The 26,092-nt window shown below is 33.5% G+C and overlaps 1 pseudogene; it reads right to left on the reverse strand.

The window, feature by feature from the left end:
• Positions 1 to 1,841: 1,841 nt before the first annotated feature.
• LOC149577107 (uncharacterized) lies at positions 1,842 to 3,053 on the reverse strand (annotated as a pseudogene).
• Positions 3,054 to 26,092: the final 23,039 nt, after the last annotated feature.

Genomic DNA, 26,092 nt, shown 5'->3' on the forward strand with positions numbered 1-26,092 from the left:
TAGTAGGTATGTATGAAAAATGTGAAAGCATCGATAAGGGACATGGTGTATTTGACAAAATGCTTCAAAGCAATGTGGTGTCATGGAATGTCATAATTATATGATATGCACAAAATGGATTTCATGAGGATGCTCTGAAATTCTTTGAATTAATGAAGTTTTCTGGAACATATTTGATAGATAGAATAGTAAGGGGCCTCGTTGCACCTTATTCTAACCCCTATGATCATATTGACAAGCAACGGAGAGGCAAAAGAAGACAAGCCTAGTGGTGGCAAAATTCGGGAGATCAACCTTTTGGTCCACTTGCTAAGATGAAAGTTTATAGAAGTAGGCCGAACATAATGAAAATAAGACACCCTCATTTGAGCTTTCAGGGAATCTTTCTAAAGAAATCAATAGTCCCAGGGTGCTAGCTTCAGCTTAGTTACCTTGGTTGTCAATCCCATGTGTTCACTCAATCTCTGGGTTGTATCTCCATCCTTCTATGATATTCATGTATATCCCCACCCAATGCAATGCTTCACTGCCTTCCCCATCTCCCATCCTTTGGTCTGAGCTTCTGTGTTGAGGGATACATGAAAATGAGGAACTAAGAGAGAATAATAGAGAATAGGGGCCCAACTAATGCCTAATGATTTATTACCAGATGAATCCCATGTCTAAAATTCAACTCACTAGGAAGAGCAGGCTACAATCACTAATTCTATTCCTCCTTCTCCAGAAGATTAGAAAATAGGAGCCCACCCCCACCCCAGTCTATTTTAGTTCCCTCATTTCTCAAGTCTACATACATTGAATTGAAATACAATCTCGTGGCAGTAGAGCTAGAACTATGCAGGAAAGACAAAAGATTAGCAACATAGACAAAGGAATAGCTATTATGAGAGGCTGAAGAAAAAGAAATGGAGAAATGCATCGAGGCCAAGGAAGATTATTCAGAGATTTTTATTTTAGTTCATCTCCATTTCTTCTTGAATTCATCTTTCACCATGGTGCTCGAGGTATCTATCACTCATAGTATTTTAATTTAGTTAGGTGATTTGATATGAAGTTATACTATTTTACATGCATTATGTGAGGCTATGTTGGCTTTAATGCTCACTCTGAAAATGGAATAGATGCTATTAGCTCTCAAACTTATTGATCTTTAGTCAAAACCTGGGTTTGGTTCTGCCCTAAATGTTGTAGGATCCATCATCAATGCCATAATCATTGTAGACTGATATACACTGACAAATCTGAGTGACATGTGACGTGGCTTACTAATGATACACTGGAATAGTTCTCTTGGAGCATCATCTCCTGTAATTCCAACATTAACCAAGCCAGTTCCATTGTCATAGACAAGAGGCTAAATATCCTCATTCTCAGCCATATTTTAGATACCTTGCTGAAATTTGCTAGGACTAAAAGAAATTCTAGTCATAGGAAGTGAAGAAATACTTGTCTAGTTGTTTTTTGCTACACACAACAAGAAAATAAAAGATCAACCTAATGTAAGCATAACTACTGGTTTCTATTTGTTTCTTCTTTTATATTTAAGGAAATTGAAGTGATTAAGTCTCAATTAGTCAATTCTAATTATAAATTATTTGGATTATTTGGATTATTTGCACCCACTATTATTTTCCAAATCTGTTAAATCTTATGCCCAACCAATACGGTTCATTATTAGCTTAAAGTGGAAGAGTTTATCCAGCCAAAAATGTTATACTTCCTAAAAATAGCAGCGTGATCTGGTAACTATGTTTTAAGACTATTTCCAGAATGGTGGCATCTATGGCTTGTTTACAATTGACATATTTGAATGGGGATTTTGCAAAAATATATTCATCAACCTAGTTGTAAATTTTCCATATGTGAAGACCACAACCAAGGTGAAATACAACCAACTCCAACAACATATATATTTTACTCATTATTTGGACTTTAGAGCCAAGTATCTATATTCAATTGAAAAATATTTCTATGATAGGAATATTTATGCAGTTACACATATATACTAATTCTTGATTAAAGTAGCACCTGTTAAGATGCATGTTGATGAAAAGTTAATGTGCAACAACACTTGTGAACATTTCGAAGCCAGACTGAGTGTCTTTAACTTCTACACAAGCAACTAAGAGGGCACACAAATGGAATCCTTTGATTATAATGTTGTGATACCACTTGCAAGTTTCTATAGCTTGACTTTCCAGATGAGCTTGAGAATCAAATATAACAACTGCTATATTGCCAATCTTTGCAATTGAACTGCTACTCATTTTTTCTTCCTTAAAAATCTCCTTTTCACAATATTCTTTGATGTTAAATTAAAGTTCTTCCAGATCAGTTATTTTTGTGGCCCCATCAGCATTCAATATTAGAAGAATCTCATCACGTGTATGGAGCATTCACTTCCTGATAGATACTCCTCTACCATAAATTTCTCCCAACCTTATAACACTTATATTATCTATGCAAAATCTCTTCACATGGTAAAAGGAAACCTTTACTGTATTTTAAATATTCCTATCATCAACATTCACCACTTCATATGAGAATGAATTATCTAGAAAAATACATTGATGGAGATTAAGTCCCATGAATAGTTCCAGACACCCTCAATTCTTCATTGTATACAGGAATTATTAGAGATATATATTTCTTTGGAGGATAAAATATTGATGGGAAATATGCTATGGTCTTTGGTTGATAGTGATATTATCTTCCCAAACTGACCATGCAAATAATACTTGTTGGATTTGATCACCCTTCTTATCTAGGTGCATTTGTAGATGAGGCCTTTTTAATTGCTTCTACCAGAAATGACGTGCTATGTGCAAGAAGAGTTCACATTTCAAAGGTAGGCTTATGCATTTTTATTCTGTCTTGCACTTTTTTTTATCAAATGTTTATGTTTATGTATTTTTTAATGGTTATATAATTATTGTTTTAAAAGAAGAGCCACAATCATTGAAATTGATAGGAATAATGCTATGCACAAGTGGATTCAAATACTAAATGAATCCTTATTTTACATGCATTGAAGAAATAAATCCAAAGGCCATTTCGGCAATCATGAATTGAGATTGCAATAATCTTATCATGGAATAAAATACAATACACTATTCCAAGTTAGCATTACTATTTCCTACTCTAAATCTGATGGTACTTCGTAATATCTTACATTTTAATTATGTCACATAAGATTCCTCTCATGACCAAACATTTGAAACATGGTGAAATGTTCTTTGTATTTGGGGTGTTACAAATGACTTGACATATTTGATCTGAAAAGGGCATTAATAATTTGCTTTGACATACTTTGTTTGGTTCCCCAAATATACAATCCCTCAAAGCATTTCGAAGATGGAAAGAATGAGACAACTAAACGCCACATCAAGCAATTTTTTCTATATCCTTCTAGCAAAGATCTTTCCATCATTTAATAAATTCTTCAATCAAACTCTAAGAAACAAAGGTCTTTTCTTCAGTCCACTTGATCAAATTCACTGAATTACATAAAAGTGATGTTGATTAATCATCAAGAAAAACTTCACCAATATTATCAATAACCTGAACTCAGTTATAAGGATCTTTTGGAGGAATCATATCCACATTAAGGTCAAGGTATAAATCTAACATACATGATCACAATATTTCTGAGTAATTTTAAAACTATTATGTCTTAGAATAGCTAAGTTTCTCCTGAAATTATTGTGAAACTATAGCTTTGAGCTTCTATCTCAAGCTTTAAAGTATTTGTCCCTAGTTGTACATGTATGACCTAAGGCAGTGCTTGCTCCGAATCAAGGCAATTTGATGAATAATAGCATCAAAATGATCTTCATTGAATTTCATGAATTTTAGAGGTAACCTTAGTGCAGAGCATGAGCAAAATTTTTGGAGGTAAGCCTTCATTGATCTAAAATGTGTAGTAAATCCTTGCAAGCTCTCTACAATAAATGCACACCTGAAAATTCCCCTTATATTGCCCCTGCATCTTCTTATGGGGTCGTGACTCCCAGTTTCATCAATTGTAATCCATCAAAAGAATCATCACCATCACCATTAGTATCACACAAATTGAAAAAACCTACAATTGTGCATGTATTGTAGTAGTTGTAGTTGCAGATATCATGATAATAATGGTGATATTTCCTATTTTTTATCTCAAAAGAGAAAAGAGTAGTTAGATGTTTTCCAAGAAATGGTCTGTGTTTAGGTCTTCATTCCCCTATAAAATGGAGATCCTCATGATTAAATATGAGGTAGGACTATTTTCCTTTGAGACAAATAAGAGGTACATGGGTTGCAAACATCAAGGATTCTCATTTTTCTCATGTAATACTTTTTGGAAAAACCTTCGTTGAGCATCATCTTCATAGATCTTTTTAAAGCCCTCGTTGGCCACTTCAATAAAGATTCACAAATGGTAGAAGGAGAAAGTGAACCTATTTTCAGAGCCATTCTATCAAGGGATTTGCATGTGGGAATCAATGTCCTAGAGTAGGCTAAGGATATGGATGTGGATACTATCCTAACTTATCCTTGACACCAACCACTATAGCATTGTAATCAATCAGTGGGAATGGAGAAACAAGTTCCAATTCAAAATCTTGGAGTAGCTAGGTTCATATAGCTTTAATCTGTAGACAGACAACAGGTTCACTTGAACAACCATGCCTCCCTCCATGAAAACATATGCAAGAAAAAGCACCTACCAGTTTATCTTCTATAGGACCTGGAGCATAATAGTCTAGATCATATGTATCTATATTTTTAAACACATATGGATCAAAGTATAATCATCGAACCTTAATCAGTGTCCATACATAATTTTGTATTCAACTTGCAACTATTTATGGTCAACATATCAATTTTTTATGACTAGAGGTTTTATCCCTTAATAAATAGCTAGTACATTTTGTTGATATTGTGAAGGCCAAGTCCTTTTTCCCTTCAATAATCAAGTCTCTTGGTTTCCAAAGATTCTTCATTTGTAATATTATTGGAGTCCTTTTATATGCTACTCCTACTCATTTGTAATTAACTTTTACACATTAATCTAATACTCTGCAGTCTGGACATTGCCACTATTGTGGTGAACTAGGATAAATTTGATGTTGTGTATTTCTTCTTATGGCAACATTTTCATTCTCTATTTAATCCTTTCAATTGGTATCAGAGCATGAGGTGTGCAGATTGGGAAATCAGTGTTGATTTTCTTAGAAAGATGGAGGATTTGAAAATATAGATATTTATAGGCAAGAATTACAGCCTGTGGAAAGTGCAAATTCACTCCTTGCTGGTTAAGCAAGACTTGGCTCTCGCAATCAAAGGAAAGTCTAAGAAACCATCTAGAACCACTAATGAAGATTGGAAAAAGATGGATGAGAAGGTGATGGCAACCATTTTTCTCTCACTAGTGAAAAAAGACTTGTTCAATGTCTCAAATGAGGCGTCAACAAAAGATGTTTGGGACAAACTTCAAAATATGTATCAAACAACGTCGGCTGCAAACAAAATCTTCATTATGAAGAAACTCTACAAACTAAAAATGAAGGAAGGGACTGTAATGTCAAATCATATAAATGATTTGAATACCCTACTATGTCAAGCAAGCTCGGTTGGTATGACTCAAGATGATGAATCCAAAGCCATCATCTTGTTATGTTCTTTACCTGACAGTTGGGATCCCATAGTTATAGCTGTAAGTAATTCAAAATCTACAAAGTCAAAGCTGGCCTACGATGAAGTTGTTTCCACTTTATTAAGTGACGACATGAGAAGGAGTAACAAAGACTCCTCATCTGGTGATGCTCTCACTATGGTCAACACTGAGAGAGGAGGAAGAAGCCATCATAGAGGAAATAATAATTACTATCAGCAAAGATCAAAGTCACCCAATCGTTCAAGGTCAAGAGTTAGGAATGGAGAATGCTAGTTTTGTGGTAAGCCTGGCCACAAAAAGAGAAATTGTCAGCCTTACAAGAAAGCACAAGAAAATGTGAGAAACATGGAAGCAAATATAGCCTATGAGAAAGATGAAAGTGCTTTAGTTATTTCTACAAGTGACACAACATCAGATTCTTGGGTGATAGATTCGGGAGCTTCTTTCCATGCTACTTCATGTACGAATTGTTTAACAAACTACCATGGTGGTCAATTTGGAGAGGTATTTCTTGGAGACAACAAATCCTGTGAAATAGTTGGCAAAGGTGACATTTTGTTACCACTGGAAGATGGAGGGAAATGGTTGTTAAAAGATGTTCACCATATTCCCAAATTAAAGGGAAATCTAATTTTTGTTAGTCAGCTCTTTGTACAAGGATATTATCCATTCTTATATCCGAATACTTGGAAAGTTACCAAGGGTTCGAGAATAATTTACAAGGGAAACAAAGTTGGTAATCTTTATCTTCTTGAGAAGCCTACAGAAATAGGGGCTACTATGACAGTCATGGGCAGCAATGCAACACTTTGGCATCAAAGATTAGGCCACATGAGCAAAAAAGGCCTTGAGATAATGCTCAAAAGGGATCAAGTACTGGGTCTCCAATTAGCAAATTTGGAATTTTGTGAACATTGACTTTACGGGAAACAAAAGCGGGTCAACTTCTTGAAAGATTGACATGATCTCAAGGAGAAACCATTGGAACTTGTACACTCAGATGTCTTTGGTCCGATTGAGGTAAGCTCTTTAGGAGGTTCAAAATTTTTTGTTACTTTCCTTGATGACTATACTAGGAAAGTATGGATATATATGATGGCAAATAAATCTAAAGTTTTTTCTAAGTTTAAAGTTTTCAAAGCTCTTGTTGAAAACCAAAGGGGCCATCAGATCAAATGTTTAAAAATAGATAATGGAGGTGATTTTTGTTCATTGGAGTTCGACAATTATTGTGCAGATAATGGTATTCATAGGGTGAAAGTTGTGCCCTACACCCCTCAAGAAAATGGGGCAGCAAAAAGACTCAATAGGACAATAATGGAGAAAGCTAGGTGTATGCTTTCAAATGCAGGATTGGACAAAGAATTATGGGCTGAGGCATGTAATACAGCCATATATCTCATTAATTGAAGTCCTTCTTCAAGGTTGAACTTCAGAATTTCAGAAGAGGAATGGCAAGGTAGAAGAGTTTCTTACTCTCATCTTAAAGTTTTTGGTTGTCAGGCTTTTGTACATGTGCCCAAAGAAAAGAGAAGCAAACTAGATCCCAAATTTGTGCCTTGCATATTTGTTGGATACGGAGAAGATCAGTTTGGCTTCAGGCTTTGGAGTTTAACTGATAAGAAAATTATTAGAAGTAGAGATGTTGTCTTCAATGAGAAAACATTTCTAGTACTAAATTCTCAGGAAACGTCTGAAAAAGAATTTGTGCCAATCACTACACAAAGGAATGTTGGATTGAATCCACAAACAGTTCCTAACACTATCTCACATAGTCCCACCTCTTAACTATTTCTAAATTTATCGTCTTCTTCCACTCTTGGGAACACAGGACATGATGATAGTTTTTCACAAGAATTTTTTGATATCTCTTCTCATGATAGGAATTTGTCTCTCCATCATGATCAAGTTTGTGAAAGTTTTTCAAACCAAAGTTCAAGGGACCCTTTTACTGCGTTGGGCTATTAGTCAAGGGATGACCCTTCATACCTGTGGTCTTTTGTAACTCCCCAAGAAATGCACCCAAACAATGAATGGGATGCACAACATAGTGTGGGCAACACTAAAAACCTATAGTATAGCATTGGGAGGGACTATATGTCCAATTTTAATGCCCATCCACAAATGCAGGCTAGGCAATTAGATCCACAGAATAACAATGCGCAGGGCATTACAGATAGTTCACATGGTATACAAACTGATCCACAGGGTACTTACAGTGGGATCATACGCTACGATGGGAACTTAAACCACATCCATGGCAATACACGAGGGTAGTTTCAGAGTGTAGGTAATATGCCATGTAATTCATAGGGTCCAACTAATTCATAGCAAAGAGAAGTTAATCCGTAGGTTACACATCTCAATCTACAGGTTGCACATGCTAATTCGGAGGTTCCACTAGTTAATACGCAGATTGCACAAGCTAATCTATGGATGCAATCTACAGACGTAAATTCATAGGGGACAATTAATCTATAGGTTCAAACACCCGCTTTGGGCTTGGGTCATGGTATTTCTACAAATTTGTATGTGCCACACTTTGTTCCTTTGCAGAATCTCTCCCGTCCAAGGTATTTCATTGATGAGCAGCCAAACATAATTCAAATGGAACTCCACGACAGTTACTCTTCCCCTCATAACTCTGGGACATCCAACATGGATACAAGAAATATTGAAGGAAATTCAAAGCCCACAAATCCAAATGCCATCAATGGCAAAAGTCATATGCATGAACCTAATAATAATCTGTTCTTAAGCAGTAGAGAGGGCATTCAACATTTAAACCAGTGAACTAGTGTAACTGGTTCTCCATTTGAATTGGTTCAACCAGAGAACAAAGAACCCCAAATGAGAAGATCCACTAGAGAATGAAGAATGTCGGCTAAATTCTCTGATTATGAATTATTGTACACTGAAGAAGCAGAGCCTTCAATTCTAGTTTTAGAATTTTCAGAATCGTCTACATTCAAAGAAGCTCTGAAAGATGTCAATAGAGATAAATGGCAAACAACGATGCATGAAGAAATGGATTCTTTACTCAAGAATCAAACCTGGGATTTGGTATCTCTTCCGCCTAATTGAAGACCACTTAGGAACAAGTGGATATATCATGTGAAAGATGAAGTGGAAAGCAATAAACACTTCAAAGCCAGATTGGTGGTAAAGGGATTTGATCAAGAAAAAGGGATAGATTTCAATGAAATCTTTTCACCAGTTGTCAAGATGACAACTATTCGAACCATTTTGGGATTAGCAGCAGCGTGGGATCTTGAGTTAGAACAACTTGATGTGAAAACCGCATTCCTACATGGTGATGTAGAAGAGGAACTTTACATGGAGCAGACTCAAGGGTTCGTAAAGAAGGGCCATGAAAATCTCTATTGCAGATTGAATCAAAGCTTGTATGGTGTCAAACAAGCCCCAAGACAGTGGTATGTAAAATTTGATCGCTTCATGGCTGAGCATAATTTCACAAGATGTGAATCAGACCCATGTGTCTACTTCAAGAAACTTTCGAGTTGTGAGTTTGTCATCCTTCTTCTTTATGTTGATGATATGTTAGTAGCTGACACAAACAAAAGAATCCTTAATGAGTTGAAACAAAAATTGGCAAGCAAATTTGCAATGAAAGACTTAGGGGCATCTAAAAAGATTCTTGGCATGACAATCACAAGGGATAGGAAAAAGAGGGAAATCACTTTGTCTCAAAAAAAATACATTGACAAAGTTGTTGAAAGATTTGGCATGGCTGATGCAAAAGTAACTCCTATTCCTCTTGCTGGTCACTTTCGATTAAGTTCTGAATTATGTCCTAAAACACAAGAAGAAAAAGAATTTATGGAGAAAATTCCCTACAAATCAGCCATTGGCAACATTATGTATGCTATGGTTTCTACTCGCCCTGACATTGCTCATGCGGTGGAAGTTGCGAGAAGGTTCATGAGCAATCCCGAAAAAGTTCATTGGGAAGAAGTCAAATGGATACTAAGGTATCTAAAAGGTACTTCAGATTATGTTTTATGTTTTGGTGGAAACAAAGTTCAGCTACAAGGTTACACTGATTCTGATATTGCTGGAGACTTGGACAAACGAAGGTCTACCACTGGTTACACCTTCACATTTGTTGGAGCTGCGATTAGCTAGGCTTCACGGTTGCAACATTGCATTGCTCTTTCTTCAGCTAAAGCTGAATACTTAGCTCTTTCTGAAGGTGCAAGGGAAATGATTTGGCTTCAGTGGTTACTTGGTGACTTGAAAGTTCATCAAAATGAATATAATCTATTTTGTGACAGTCATAGTGTGATCTTTATGGCACATAATTAGTCATCACAACGTCGTTCCAAGCATGTTGATGCACATGCTCACTTTTTTTGTCATGCAGTCAAAGAGGGCAAGCTAAATGTTGTCAAGATCGACACCAAGATCAATCCGGCCGATATATTCACGAAGGTTGTTGCCAAAGAGAAGTTCGAATATGCTAGAACTTCTCTTGGGCTTGTGAAGAAAAGATAGATCATTCTTTGAGCAGGGTATTGGGTGATCAGTTGCAACATTGGTTGTCCTTCAGGTGGGAGTTTGTTGATATTGTGAAGGCCAATAGTCAAGTCCTTTTTCCCTCCAATAATCGAGTCTCTTGGTTTCCAAAGACTCTTCATTTGTAATATTATTGGAGTCCTTTTATATGCTACTCTTGCTCATTTTTAATTAACTTTTACACATTAATCTAATACTTTTTAGTCTAGATGTAGCCACTATTGTAGTGAACCAGGATAAATCCGGTGTTGTGTATTTCTTCTTATTGTGACATTTTCATTCTCTGTTTAATCCTTTCACATTTAGGATCTGTGAGAAGTTGCCCAACATAAAGATACTGTAGATTATACTCAACATGTCAACATGTCAACTGCAGATTATCTTCCTATTTTGACTTAGCCATCTCTGCCATGTTTGTTCTTTTCTGGATTCATATTTGATACATGCTTGCCCCAGTTGCCTCTATTATCAAAATCACAACAGCTAGAAGTTGTACAATTCATCGATTCTTCAGGGGTTGAAACAATCGTCTACTAAAAGAAATGTCATGAGATCTGGATTAAAATCTCCAATCATCTCAACCTCTGTTCTCCTCAAAGTTGGTTCAAGCCTTTTTTGCTAGTCATTCATTCTTTCCTTGACAATGGCCTTCATTGGTGCAATATATATAACGTTCATGTTTGGGCTGAATAAAACAAGAACATGAACATCCTCCTTAGATTTTGTATCTAATGGTGACCTCCATATTTGGTAGTAAATATTCTTGCAGGTTTGACTATTGATATCTTGTAGGGGAGTATTCTAAGGTAATAAATTTGATAGTGAAACCTTCAGCAGCAAATTTGTGACTATACAAATATTTCAAAAAGAAACTGGTACTCAAATACTTTATTCAAAATATTACAGTTCTACACTAGACTTTGGTTATTTACATTTGAAGTATTATTTTTTGTATAAATGCTTTTCTCTATTATATTGCTTCAAGATGAGCTACATCTGAACCAGATGCCTTCAAAGTTTAATGACATGTGCTTAATTCTTCCAGACACATCTTTATTGCTTTAAAAGTGCCTCAGTTTTACCCATATCACAACAGACAAATTTTGTATAACTAGGGGAAGCAACACTCTTTCCAACATAGGTCTTTATCTAGCTTTGTCCTAGATCTTCATATCATGCTACTTATATTATGTTTCTTATAGATATATCCTTCACTACATTTAGTATCAAACACAAGGTCTCATGTATGATAATAGACATCTCTATCCAACCACTGAAATGATCAGATGCTTACTCCATTTCCTTTTCAGAAAATTGGTTGCTTCTTATTTCTTTTACTTGAGTTGATTGCATTGGAGCTGCATACTTATTCATTCCTTTTAATCTTCTTCTAAATCCATAGCAGGTCTCTCCAATAGAATTGATATGATAGACAAGTTAAACATAAATCTTACCCCCTTTGCATATGCATATATTGATAATACTGATATTGATTGTAATTTCTGCAAATTGATTGGTATGGCAACTTTTCTCACACGGTGTCCCACTGTTCATTCAAATTTTACCAAATCATGTTAAGTGCTACTAGAACTATATTTGTTGTAGCACATTTGTTGATATACATTATTTAAATCTCCAAGTTCATAATTTCTTTCACACATCTAGTAGGATGAATGATGTCCATGGAGTAAAAATAACAATTCTATCAAACCTTCTCATTTGCTGGCATGTTAAACTTTATTTATAAAGCCACTTTATGATGGATTTAACACAAGAACTCTTAATGAACTTCATACAGAAAATAAAATAGATGAGGTAAAACAAATTAGCACATAAAGTCCAATTCAAAATTTTAAAACTTTAGCACACAATAAGATGTTCACACTGGAGTTCTAAATTGAATAAATCATCAACAAAAATGGGAAATATATTGCAACATTCAATGTCAAAAATAGAATAACTAAATTTTGCAGAATATTTATTTTTAGAGAATGTGATTCTTAAGAATAAGAAACATGCAAACTAGAGTTTACACCTATAACTCAACATTTTACTTTTACTGTAAATAATTTTAAGAAATATGTTTTACTGACTAAATATTTCTTTTTCCCAAAAAACAGATGGCAATTGTCAATTCCGAGATCAGAGATACAGCCTATTACAAATACCAAAGTCACAAGTAAGTTGTGAATTTCGTATTCACTTGAACTTATGTGCTAGCTCTTGGCTTTTAAAACATTGTATATTAAAATCTAGTTCTCAAGTATATTAATGTAATATTTTTCTTTATTTATTCATAACAAAATGCATGCATTGTGTTCAAAGATTTTATTCCTGTGCATTGATTGCACTTTTATCCAGAGGGCCAGCTAGCGAAATAGGCATAGATTCAGTATGTTGGTACAACCTCACGCCAGCCTGCAAGTGTTGAGAGTGATGTTGTGGTTACTGGGTCGGAGATCTGATCTGCTACTTCCTCAGATCATTATCCTCCATGGATCCATTGGGCCCTTCTTACTATTCCAAAATCATTGACTCACGGTAACTCTTAAACTATTTGCACTTTGTTTGATTACCTACGTAGTTCAAATTTACTTCTAATAACCTCTCTAGAACTCTTGTTTAGAATGGTGTTAAATTGTTTAATATCTTCCTTCGATTAAAGTACAGATATGAAGACCAATTTTACCAAGTTATTGACTAAATTGGGTTTCAAAGTCTGAATTTAGAAAACTATCGACGAAGCCAGGGTTCAAAGTCTGTATTTATAGGATTACCATCTCAGCTTGGTTATGGTCCATGAAGTATGAATTTCACAAAATTATTGACAAAGTAAGTTATAGGTTCTTTAAGTTAAAGAATATCCTCACCGATCCAGGTTATAAAGTCTGAATTTTAGGCTGAACTATTAGTGGAGTCTAAATTTTACAATACTGACCTAGTTAGGTCTTTGAGTTTGAATTTTAGAAAATTATTGTCTGATTTGGGTTATGGTGTTTAAACTGCACAACAATTGTTTGATTTGGGTTATGGTGTTTAAACTCCAAAACAATTGGTGGTATGGGTTATTGTCTGATTTTGGTTATGGACAATAAGTTCTACAGAATTGGTGGTAAATCTAGGGGACAGACTCTGAATTTCGGGTATGGGTTATTGTCTAATTTTGGTTATGGACAATAAGTTCTGCAGAATTGGTGGTAAATCTAGGGGACAAACTCTGAATTTTATAAGATATTTGATTAATATAATTGACAAATATATTTCTGATTATTAATTTTGAATTATAAAAAGTCTAGACTATTTGAGCTGCCATTTTATTTAGTTTTTAAATGTATGGAGTTGTACACTAGTTTAAATTGTCAACTTTCAAAAATTTTAAATGCTATATTTAATGTTTAACATGAATTTAAAGCAATGTGGGTGAAGTAGATTGTTAGTATGATTTAATTTTTTACTAGAAAGGTTCCTTTGTGCACGTGGTCATACTCATCAAAGGGTGAAAGCTCGGGTGAGTGACCTTGCCTAGTAATTTGTTTTTTTGCCTAGCAATCTTTTTCAATTGATTTTAATATGGCTAGTTATGAAATGAGCTCAATTAATGGAGTTGCAGAGTGTTCCAAATCCTTTATCCCCTCCTTAACTGGTGACCCCAGTCAATTGTACAAATATCAAAATAAACAATCACTACTATTTTTATCTGTCATATATTTTTTCCCTTTCTTTTAACAATGATACATTCAAAGTCCTTCAGATCTTAAGAAATTATAATCATTTACACCCATAAGGCAATCAAGTTCAAGCCATGAGTTTACTAACACTCGCTTATTTTCCTGAAATAGATTCGAGGGCAATCACAAGGTATATATAGTTATTTACACCTGTTTTACAAGCTGCACTAAAATTCAATCCTAATGTGAACCATCGAGCTACATTTTAGATGGGATTATAATTTTATAACAATATTTTATATAAAAGTTCAAATTGTCACAAGGTATATACAGTTATTTACACCTATTTTACAAGCTGTGCTAAAATTCAATCCTAATGTGAAGCATCGAGCTGCATTTTAGACGGGATTATAATTTAATAACAATATTTTATATAAAATTTCAATTTGAGTAATTGTAATTTTTTCATATTGGTATAAGAAATTTGTATAATTAAGAAAAAGAATTAGGAATTATGAGATTTTATCAAGTAAACAATTATTGGTGATAAAGTTGCAAACCCATCAGATATTAACTCTTTTATTTAAATTTTTTAAACTACTAGTCATTGTAGATTAACTTAAATTTTAAATTTTATTTATTATTTTACTAATAAAATCTCTTGAAATGAGCTTGGAAGTAAAAAATATATTAGTTCAACACAAATACCAGTTAAAGCATTAATGAAAGAATTTGAATAAGAATGGACTAGCTTTCAGTAATGATTTGCATGGGGGCTAAAAAAGGATTAAATCTCTTTGGTTGATCATTATTTCTTCACATGCTTTATGGAGAATCGTTGCGAATATTCAAAACATAACAATTATGGAAGAAAACGTGTATTTATAAAATGTTTTGTCAAAGAAAAATCATGTTCTTTGTAAGATTTGGTTGAATGTTTTTTAGTGATATACACCCTTTTTGTTACTCTACTCTAGCGAACCACCTAAGAAACACTAAAGAAAGCTAATTGCTTTACAAATAACTCAAACGACTAAGAATTTTCAATTCACATAATAGGCCCTAAAGAACCCTAATTGGTTTACAAATGACTCGAAGGGCTAAGCTTTCCTTCTTCATAGTAAATTATTTTCAAAAAATCTCTCTACCAAAGCAGGCCTTTATAAACTTTATACTACTTAATTTCACTACTTTTTCTAGAAGACACCACACATTGTGGCAAGAAATTTGATGCTTGCATCCCTTGTTAACACCGTGACTAAGATGGTATTATTAATTGACAATCGAATGCAAAATACTCACAATATAACATATACTAAAATTATGAAAAAATATTATATAATAATTATAAATAATTAATTGTGTTATTCAATATAAATAATCATCCAAACGTTAATGAAATTACATACCAAATATGAGGGGAATCAGATTAGAAATTGAAATCGATTAAGAAAACCATTTTAAGATGAAAACCAATTAATGAAGAGGCACATCTATTCTAAATATTTCCAACCAATGTTACCATAATTTTTTTAATAAGGATCAAATAGGAAATGAAGTGAAGGTAGCTTTCATAAAATGTTTTGGGACTAGAGCTGTGTATAACCCTTGTTTCTTTGTATATCCTCCTGATCTTGATCAACCCTTCTATATATATCCCTCTAAAGTGTCGTGACTAAGTACATGTAGTTTTATCATATTTAATGTTTGTTACTATTTTATTTTTAATGATATGTTATATTTTTTTTTATTTTTTATATTTAGTATTATATCTGTAATATTAAAATATTGACATGGGTTAAGATTATAATCATGATTTAAGATTTTATTTTAATTCTATTCATCGTCTTAAAATAGATGATTCATAATATTATGTTATATGTTACTTCTTAATCATATTTTCAATAATAAATTATATTATGTAATAGTATTAACAATATTTTCTTTCTTTATTATAATAATTTGAATAATAATATTTCATAGTGTATTATTATTTATTTGATTAACATGATTATTATTATGATTATGATTATATTTAATTTATTTTTTTGTTTAACTTTGTATTTAGGCTCTATTATCATTCAAATCTAGCTCTGAAAAGGGGACATTACATTATGGTCAAGGATATGTCAAAGTTTATGGTTATGATCAACTATCTCAGGATCCACAAATGTATGGTTATGGGACTTATCCTATAATTGGGGTTATCAAAAAGCTATTGCCTACCAAAATTTACTAGTCCATTATTTCCTTTTTTTATAGGTTTTTAAAGAAATTTATCATAAACATATTATTTAGTTTGTTGTTACATTTATGAATTGGCACCACTTTCCCGATTACTAGGAATAACTTAATTATAGATCATTGATAAAAAAAAAAAAATTTCATGTGCCTTATTTTTATTAAATTCCTATTTTTATGTTTTTTGTAGACTAAGGTTCAATAAATGTTAACATTTGGTATAATGAAAAGTCTTTTAGCATCCACCTGAGCTTAAGGAAGAGGAAATATTTGATCCTTTGACACATCCATATGTTAAAAAGTGAGTATTTCAATTGATTGTGTTTTGTAGTTTTTAATAGATGTGATTTTTTAATTGGGTTTGATGTTTTTGTTTAATGTAAAGGTCTATTTGCTTGACATAAATTTCATAATCATTTGTATATTCTTTTGAGAAGTTAGCACAAGAAACAATACTTGTGTGTGGCCAAAGTGTTCCAAATTATATTTTAAGAGAGTCTATCACTACAAGAATTTACAAAAGTATAATTGACATGAAATATAATTTTAAAATGTTTGAACAAAAGAATTTAAAATTGTTGAATTATTACTGATAAAGATTTAGATTGTTGTTTTTCATAATAACTAAAATTTGTGTTCTTTGAGAAGAGTATATCATGTTATAGTGACCATGATCATGGTATATCTAATGTTGCAAGGAGACAACTTTGTCAATTTTTTGCATTATTCTTTAAAGGGTACTAGCTCAATCAAAGAGCACCTTCTTTAAAAGTAGGAAGATGGTGGTTCAATTCCATCATGCCCTAATATGACTAAATTAATTATTAAATAAACTACCAAATAAAATACCAAATATATTACCAAATATACTTCTATATATACTACCAAATAAATGACCCAATAAACTACCAAATATACTACCATATATACTACCATATATACTACCATATATACTACCAAATATACTACCACATATATTACCAAATAAACTATCAAATAAAATACTATATAAACTACAAAGTAACAACAATAAATGACTAAATCAATGACCTAAAAAATCACTAAAATAGTTTAGTCATAAATTTAGTTGGGAGATAAATATCCGGCAATAAACTACCATTGGTCATGTGATCAAAATTAGTCGCATATCTACAATTTTTAGTAGTTTATTTAGCAATAAATTGTTATTTATGTACTAGTGATGGTATTCCAAACATTGGTAAATCTAACACTATAAGTCTTATGTGAAGAATACAAATGCAAATGCTAGTTGAGAGTATCAACCATCAAAAGATGGGGCACCACTCATCGATTCCCCAAAATGGGCTTGTAATCGGTCATTGGAGTGGTAAGATACCACTTCCAATCTTTCCACCAAGGGAGGGAAGAGTGAATTCCAACCTTGTGTAACAAATTGGGAGGGGTCATAGAAACTAGAAGATCAATTGTCTATCGATCTAAATGGATAAGCTTATACTATACCTATAGATCCTCCTATGATTGAAGGCTCATAGTAACCTAGCAAAATAAATCTTTGGGCATTTCAATACACCTACAAAATTAATACAAAGCATTGGCTCCTTGAATCTTGGCTAAAGACACACCTTAAGTGGCAAACAAGGGTGGCCACCAAAGGTTTTTTTTTTTTCATTGAGAGCCCATCTCTGAACCAATTACTAGCCTAGTGAATCCATGGCTTGATGGTTTCCCAAGATTTCCAAATGCTATTAGCAATAAAAGTGCTCTAAATCTAAATAGGTTTAGAAGTCACAAGAAGGGTTTGAAAGCCAATCCCCTTCCAGGCTGGCCGATTAATTGGAAAGCCTAAAGAAATGCATTGTTGTAGCAAAATTTTCCAAGCCTCATCTCCAATGAGAGCCCATATGACCCACTTGAAACAGAGGGCTATCCCCTTTGTGTGAGTGGAAAGTAGTCAGCGGCTACTAGAATCTTTGGACAAACAATAGAAATCTAAGGGAACTCTATGAGAGCCATGATGCATAGCATTAGACGCTTATAAAAAGTCTCAAAGGAGATCTTCAAGCTTAAGATATGATGCTTTTGAGGGAGCCTAATATGAAGAATAGCACACATGCATAGCAATCAGTACTTTGGAACAAATTTAGAACTTCCTCATAATTGAAAGGGACTTAGTGATCCAATATTCCAACTTCTTCTCAATCCAAGCAAGCACAACATTCCACAACTCCATAAGAGATGCTTGAAAAGAAAAGGGAATGCCCAAGAATTTAAAAATATCACCATGTTTGACCCATTTGAATCCATATTATTGCAACCATTGAGGGCCTAGTAGGAAGGATTGTCAGTAGAAAAGGGTTTTGTGCCATTAAGTAGTAAACCCTGAAGCAAGGAAAAAGGTATCCAAGCACTGTAAGACATTGGAAATGTTCTCCTCATCCTCAATTAGAGTAAGGAATGAGTCATCTAAAAAATGACCATTAACTACCTAAGTGGTTAAATCTGGTAAAGAAATGTCGTGCACCAGACCATATGAGATGGCATTAGCAAGAAGATAGACAAAGCCCTCAGCTGCCAAAACATAGAGAGAAGATGCAAGAGGAAAACCTTGTCGGATAGACCTGAAGATCCCAAAAGCTTCAGATTATCATCCATTAGTGGTGATGCAAGTAGAGGCATCCTCAAAAAGCATTTGCACCAACTGTCAAAAGACTGGGCCAAAACTCAGAGCTTGAAGCATAGCTAAAATAAAAGGTCACTCAATTCGGTTATATCCTTTTTCAAAATCAATCTTGAGGAACAAGGTCTATTGTTTGGATTTCCTAGCCCATTCTATACCTTCCCATACAATAATAATATTGTCCAAGATATAGCAATAATTGATATAACCAATTTGTTAAGGTTGAACAATCTGAGGGAGCAAATGCCAAATTTTAAGAGAGAGGGCTTTGTCAATGATCTTTTAGGAGACATTAAACAATGTGATGGGCCTCCAACTGAAAATTTCTTTAGGATCACCAACTTTAGGTATGAATTTAATATTCCCTTTATTAATGATGTTGTCCAATGAATTAGAATTATATGCTTCATGATAAACATGAAGAAAATAAGGGCCAATGTCATCCCAAAGCATCTTGTAAATTTCACAAGGGAAGCCATGACATCTAGGGCCTTTTTCATCATCCATGGAAAGGATTGCTTCCTTTAGGTCCACAAGCATTAGCTTTTTCTCACAAAAGGCATATTTTTTAGGAGAAAGCCTATTGGGAGTAATAACAAGGTAGGCTTGTAATGCTTGATCACGTGTAATTAATGGCCTCTAATCCATAAAAACTTTCTCATAATGATGCACAAAATCCTAGAGAATGTTCGATAGGTTGGTGAGAACCTATTGATCTTCTCAGATGCATTTAATGCCCACTATAGAGTGACGAGCCCTCATAACATTAAAAAATTCCTTGGAAGCCTAATCACCAACCTCCAACCAATGGAGATGGGCCTTGATCTTAGCTCCTGAAGTAGCATAGTTCTCTACATCCTATTTTTGGTGCCAAAGGTTTCCAAGCCAAACTTGGAGATTTGTATCAAATAGATTCATGGAAAGAGCCTCTAAGGTCATATACATATCTTGAGTTGTAGCTTCATAAGATATTATGCAATACATACCTAGTTGTGTACCATAAATGTGAAGAAATCTTACAGTATAGAGGATAGTTTCATTCAACCATTGAATCCATCCAAAATGAGTGTGGGGCTAAGGATCAAAATTCTAGATATGCAAGATTTGTGCAACAATTGGCAGATGGGATTACAAGGAAGTGTTGAGGTAAAAAAAGGTTTTAAATGGATGAGGATGAGTTTTCTTTCAGGTGATAGAAAATAGAATGTGGGAGGGATTTGACATCATCACATCTGGAAAGGGAGTGACATGTAAGACATGCTTTCGAGAGAAGGAAAAAAATGTTGCGCAAAAATCATGGCCTTGTTAAGTCTCTTGAAGAATCTATCAAACCCAACTCAAAAATAGGACCAAGTATGCCAAATCCCATCTTGATGGTGACTAGCATTAGGATCAAAAAGACCTAGCTTGATCTGCATGTAAAACTAGGCTTCCCTTTAAACAGTTATCCATATAGAATTCAGAAGGCCTTCCTTGTCAGAGACCATATCTATTGGAATTCTTTTTAGAATAACTAGGGGGGTGAATTAGTTATTCATGGTCCAAATGTACAAATAAGACTTTTAAAAATTTAGTGAACCCATATAACATTCTTAACCATCCATGCATTCATTGTGTGTTAACAAAAACTGATATGTTATTATAAAATTAATATGCTGAAATGTAAAGCATAAAATACAACACATCCATCAGCATTCTTGACACAATGATTTAATGTGGAAATCCAATTTGGGAAAAATCACCAGTAACATGCTACTCATTTTTCACTCTTTTGAAATGATGCCCTATTAAAAGCCAACCCTATTAAAGGTTACAACACATACTATTAAAAGTGACCCAGTTGAGGGATCTTAGTCACCCTGCTAAAAGTGAGGCTTGTAAGAGGACTTTAGGCCATTCACTTGGAATTCCACCCTATTAAAGGATTTTCCAATGATTGTTAAGTCAACCTTTCTCCAAAAGATTTACCCTAATTTGATACAATTATTAGAAAGTAACACTAGAGCTTTGATCTTATACAAATTACAACCTTACTTGCATATTATAAATCACTATTCAATCCTCAACTCTAATTGGCTTCAAACCTTTGCAACTCTGACAGCTTTTTCACCCTTTAAGCATTCATCCTCTTTAAGCTCTCTTACTTAGTTATACATTGAAGACTTCTCTTGGGTCACTTGATGAAGCAAACCCTCTTCCTTCTCCTTATCACAATTTTCATATCCAAAACTCTCTAACCTCTTTGCTTCATGACCTAATATCCCTACATATAGGAAATTGGAACTCTTTTCCCACTCATTATCCATCACCAAAATTAGGTTTTTTGATGGATTATATAAGATAAAATGTATCTACCCCAAATCTTTCCTTTTCTAGAAACTTCTAGTAGAATCCATTTCAATTCACCTCCAAAATGGTTTACATAAGATTTTGTGCTTCTAGCTCATCAATCTTATCTTCTTTCTAATTCACAAGTTCCAAGAAAAAAAAATAATTATCTTTTAATTTGTGAATCTTTGATCATTTTCATAATGTAGTAGCTTGGCATTATCAATTTACTAATGCTCAGCACATACTGTGTTACTCAACATCTATTTTAAAATCACTCAGCACCAACTAGATTTTATTGGTGCTTGGCATCAACTAAAAATCACTTGGCTTCAACTATCTTTTTTGGGCACACCTACTACCTTGCTCAGAATCAACTAGAATTTTCTTTCAGTCAGCTCCAACTAACTTTTTTCTCAGCACATTCTATCAACTTAGTTAAGCTTAGCAAATGAACTTTATTCAACCTTATTCTTTTGAACTTTCTGAGTGTAGCTAATCATTTTGTAACCATAAGTAGATCATCAATACATAATCATAACTCAACCTTTCCTCTAGGTACTTTTGTTACATCTTGTTGATCAAATCCTTCTCATCAATCAACTAAGTGATAGTGCTTGCAACATATAAGAAATTATCTTACCATCATGTGGCAGGTTTGAGATTAGTGACAAAAAAATGTTTGAAAAAACGCAATCTTCTTTCAACAATATTTCTACTCAAATGATCTTTTCAATCATATATCAGAAATCTCCCTCTTTGACATTGATGGCAAACCAAACCGATCAACTAGTCAAACAAATGATAAACTAACTAGGTTAAAATAGTAAGGCAATACCAAAAAGAAAGCTTTTGATTAAAACTTCTCCCTCTATTAGCAACTTTCTTCTTCTGATTAGGTTACAAAATATAACTCCCTCTTTATCTAATTCTCTTCCTTCATGGATCCCAAAATATCTGAATATATCTCTCTGTACTTTCTCCTTTGATCATCTACCTTGATCAATCTAATGTATTTTCTCGCTCTTTGACAATAATGCCAAAGACATATACTAAGCACTTGGCATCTTGATATATGCAAGCATAGGCTTTTGCAGGCTCTTTAGTTTTCTCTCTCTATACTACATCAATGTGTATGAAATGCATATCAGCTTGTTTGATGCAGAGTACTCCCTCTATCTTTTACATAGTCTTTCATAGGGGATCACCCCTAGTTTACCTCTCAGATACTCATAAGCATCCTTAGGTAATTCTTTGGTGAAGATATCAGCAATTCACTCCTTTATGTTGATATATTCCATCTTCACCTCTTTGTCTTGAACCAAATCCCTTACATAATGATACTTTATTGCAATGTGCATTTTCTTTGTATGTATTACAAGATTCTTTGATATATTTATAATACTTGTATTATCCCAATAAAGTGTCACTGGTTTAGTGATTTCTTCCTTCATTCCCTTAAGTAGCTATTTGATCCATACAATGTTTGTGCAATTAATCGTAGCAGCAACACACTCTACTTTAGCAATAGATTGGGAAGTACAACTCTGCTTCTTGCTTTTCCATGTAACATGTCTTCTACCTAAGAAAAAATCTCCTCCACTAGTGCTCTTTCTATCATCAATATTTCAAGCCTAATCACCATTAGTGTAGGCTTTTAGTTCAAACTTTTCATTCTTCTTATAGCTTAAACTATACTCTTCTATTCCTTTCAATTATCTCATTATTCTTTTCATGGCCATCAAGTGATTCTCTCTAGGGTTAGTAGAGAATCTAGTAGCTATCCCCATAGCTAATGCAATATCAAGTCTATTGTGTACCACATACTGTAATTTTCCAATCATGGATCTATATAATGTTTGATTGACCTCAGCTGAATCATCATTCTTTGATAGCTTGAGTGTTGCTACCATAGGTGTACTTACTAGTTTAGAATCCTCAAGTCCAAATGTCTTCAATATTTCCTTGACATATTTTGACTAAGTGATATATATATACCATATTTCATTTAGATTTCTAATCCCGCAAAGAATTTGAACTCACAAACATTGACATTTAAAAATCTTGCTTCATCTAATTTGCAAATTCTTTACACAAAGCATCTTGTCCTCTAAATAATATGTCATCAACAAATATTTTAGATAATAGTATACCTTTTTCTTTATCTATCTTCATGTACAAATTTTTGTTATCATCTATCCTTTCAAATCCAATCTTAACAAGATAAGTATGAAGTCTCTTATAGCATGCTCTTGGTGCTTGTTTCAATCCATATAGGGCTTTGTTCAGTCTAAATACCATGTTCATATTTTTTTTATCCACAAATCCTTTAGCTATCCTATGTAGACCTCTTCTTCTAATATGCTATTTAGAAATGTAGAATTAACATTCATCTAACAAACTTTGACACCTTTATATGTAGCATAAGCAAGGAGAATTCTTACTCCTTCCATTCTTGAAATAGGGCTAAAATTTTCACCATAACCAATTCCTTCTTCTTGTGCATTCCCTTTGCAAACTAGTCTTGCTTTGCTTCTTGTCACTTCACCATTCTCATCTAGCTTGTTTTTGAATACCCATTTTGTGCCAATCACATTCTTGTCTTCTGGTCTAGGATCTAGGCTTCAAGTCTTTTTCTTTTCTATCTACTGAATTTCCTCTTCCATAGGCTTGTACCAATAATCATGTTCCAATGCACCTCTCACTATCTTAGGTCCCTTCATTCTTAACAAACATGATTCACTTCTCAACCTATTTCTTTTCATTGGCCTTTTATCTTTTTCTCCAATGATTTGATCTATAGGGTGGTGTCTCTTGACATATTTGAATAGTGTAGGCTTAGTTCTTGTGGCTGCATTTTGTCTCTTAGCTTTACTATCATTATGTGCATCTCTATTAGGTGTTTTAGGATATCTTTCATGTGTTCTAATCTTAGATTCAGATTGTGCATTCTCCTCATTTTGTAACTTGGCATCTAAATGCAACTCAACATTCACAGGATGTTACTCGATAGTTGTTCAGACTTTTTATTGGTTTATTGCATGATTTGTAGCATCTTCTTTAGTAGGCATTCCTTCATAATAGAATACAAATAACTTGTAATCTTCTAGTTCTTTTGTAGTTTCAACCTCATTTACTTTTCTAAACTCATAAAAATTCACATTTTCTGTTTCTACAATTTTGTTAGTGTTAGTAATTAAACACTTATAAGATTTACTTCTTGTGGAGTAACCAAGGAATATACCTTCCTTTCTCTTTGCATCAAACTTTCCACTTGTATCATCTTTAAGAATATAACATTTTCTTCCAAATACCTTAAAATATTTCACATTATGTGGATGACCATACCATAGTTCAAAAGGTGTTGAGTGAGTATCTTTCTTTACTTGCGCATGGTTCAAGGTTTATACATCAGTACTTATAGCTTCTCTCTAGTATTTCAAAGCAACATTTTTCTCCGTCATGAGTGTTCTAGCACAATCCATTATTGATCTATTTCTTCTTTTAGAAATTCTATTTTTTGGAGGGGTCCTAGGTGCAGATGTCTATATCTTGATTCCTCTGTCATTATAGAGCATCTCAAACTCATGTGAAGTGAATTGACCTCCTCTATTTGATCTCAAGCATTTCAAACTCTTACCTGTTTCCTTTTCCACTCTTGCCAAACACCATTTAAACATTTGAAAAATATTTAATTTTTGTTTTAGATACATGACTATCATCATTCTAGAGTAATCATCAACAAGCAGCACTATATACCTATCTCCTTTGTAGCTTTTCACTTCAATGGGTCCACATAAGTTAGTATGAACAATTTCAAGTATTTCCTTAAAGGTATAAGCTTTAATTTTAAAGCTTGACTTTCTCATCTTGTCTAGCTGACATTGTTTGCACATTATATTTTCGGGTTTCTTCAACTTAGGTAAACCTTTAACTCTTTTCATGTTATTGATACTAATTAGATCATCAAATTTAACATGACATAATCTTTTGTGCCAAATCCATACATCATCAAATTTTGCAATAAGATAAGTAGCATCTTCTATATCCAAATGGAATATATTTCTCCTAGTTTGATCACCTTTTCTAATCAAGCTTCTATTTGTATCATATAACTTGGTTGATTTCTTTTCAAACTCAACTTTTCACTACAAGTTACTCAATTGTGACACACTTAACAAGTTATAATTCAATCCTTCAACATAATAAGCATTATCATATGGAATCTTTTTTGCGAGTTTGATAGACCCTTTTCCTTTTATCGAAGATGGTGCATCATTACTAAATTTTACACTATTTCCATTATAACAAGTTAAGGTAATGAACTTACTTTTTTCTCTAGTCATGTGATGTGAGTATCCACTGTCAATGATCCATTTGTCACTCTTATTCACACAAGTCATAAATGTAGTTGCCTCATCCTCGTCATCCTTCATTGCAACATATACCACTTCATCATCATTTTTATCAAAGTCATGTTCATTAGCAATGTAGCATAACTTCTATTCTTTATCTTTGTAGTCTCTTCCATCATCTTTTCTTATGTTTTTGTGCTTTTTCCTTTCTTTGAAGTTCTTCTTCTATGTACATTTTACTGCAATATGACCAACTTCATTGCAATTAAAACAAATAATAGGTAGCTTACCTTTAATTTACCTTTTCCTATGTGAAATCTTCTTGCCAGCAATGCTTCCAATTGTTCAATGTCTTCCTCATCTGTACTATTATCACTATATGCATACTTTATCTTTCTTTTCTTCTTCTTCGGCCTTACTTCCTCAAAATCCTTTAGCAAAAATTTTTCTTTGAACGTTGATTCAATACTCTCTGGTCTATAGTTGTCAAAATTAGATAAATCAAAAGTAGTGAGTCTTCCTACCACACCTTCAAGAGTTGGATCATTTCTCTGCATACATCTTAACTCTTGAATTATAGATACTCTACTGGAATACACAAGCAAAAATGTTCTCAAGACTTTACTTAGCATAGTATCATCATATG

This window comes from Cupressus sempervirens, chromosome 1, assembly GCF_028749045.1.
Source record: "Cupressus sempervirens isolate cs-2001-9-10 chromosome 1, ASM2874904v1, whole genome shotgun sequence".
NCBI lineage: Eukaryota > Viridiplantae > Streptophyta > Pinopsida > Cupressales > Cupressaceae > Cupressus > Cupressus sempervirens.